The sequence below is a fragment of the Elephantulus edwardii genome, unplaced genomic scaffold, assembly GCF_000299155.1.
Source record: "Elephantulus edwardii isolate Elephantulus edwardi_28Jun2011 unplaced genomic scaffold, EleEdw1.0 scaffold00158, whole genome shotgun sequence".
Lineage (NCBI taxonomy): Eukaryota > Metazoa > Chordata > Mammalia > Macroscelidea > Macroscelididae > Elephantulus > Elephantulus edwardii.
The window spans coordinates 3,970,683-3,971,914 of NW_006399908.1; positions in this window are offsets into that span (position 1 = coordinate 3,970,683).

Consider the following 1,232-nt stretch of genomic DNA (forward strand, 5'->3'; position numbering starts at 1 on the left):
CGCTATGAGTCGCAGGCAACTCGACGGCACATAACAACAACAACAGTTAGATTTACTCCCAAGTATTTAATCGTCTGATTAGTTATTGTGATGGGTATTGTTTTACTTAGCTCCAGTTCTATTCTCTTTGTCACTGTCAAGAAATCCAATTGATTTTTGTATGTTGATCTTTTATCCTGCGACTTTGCTGAATTGGTCAACTATGTCCATTAGTTTTCTTGCTGTCTTTAGGGTTTTGTAAGCATACTATTATAGCATCTGCATATAGAGATAATTTTGCCTCCTCATTGCCAATTTGTATACCTGTTATTTCCTTGTCTTATTGCTATTGCTAAGACTTCCAATATAATATTGAATAGGAGAGGTGATGGTGGGCATCCTTGCTAAGTTCCTGTTCTCCAAGGGACTGCCTTTAATCTCTCTCCATTGAGAACCATGTTGGCTCTTGGGTTTGCATGTATACTTTTTACTATGTTGAAGAAATTCCCCTCTAATCCTATTTTGTTGAGTGTTTTAATCAGGGAATGGTGTTCGATTTTGTCAAAGGCCTTTTCTGCATCAATTGTTAGAATCATGTGCTTCTTGTTCTTTGCTTTGTTAATGGGATGAATTACATTGATTGTTTTTCTTATGTTGGACCATCCTTGCACTCATGTTATGAATCCCACTTGGTCATAGTGAATTTTTTATTTTTTTAATTTTTTATGTATCATATGATTCTATTGGCCAGGATTTTATTCAGGATTTTTGCATCTATATTCATGAGTGATAATCGCCTATAGTTTCCTGTTCTGATAGTGTCTTTAGCTGGCTTTGGTGACAAGGATGTTTGTGTCATAGAATGAGTCTGGAAGAATTCCATCTTTTTATATTTCCTGAAATAATTTATGTAGAATTGGTGACAGTTCTTCTCTGAATGTTTGATAAAGTTCACATGTAAAACCAGCATGAATAGTCTTCCAAGCATCCTGAAATACCTAGGTCCTCTATGAGTCACTGGGGTAATGGATATAGGTATATCGGAGATAGTGAGATTGGTATGGGATAGAGCAGGGTTTAGGGCTGTTATACATAGAGTCACTATGAGTCACAGGTGACCTTATGGTACATAACAACAACAACAACAGCAACAATAACTGCCTAGCTGAATGACTGGAAGAGATCCATATTTGTCCCATTCCCTAGGAAGGTCATACAACAGAATTTGAGACTGTTCACAGCTTCAGTTTGCT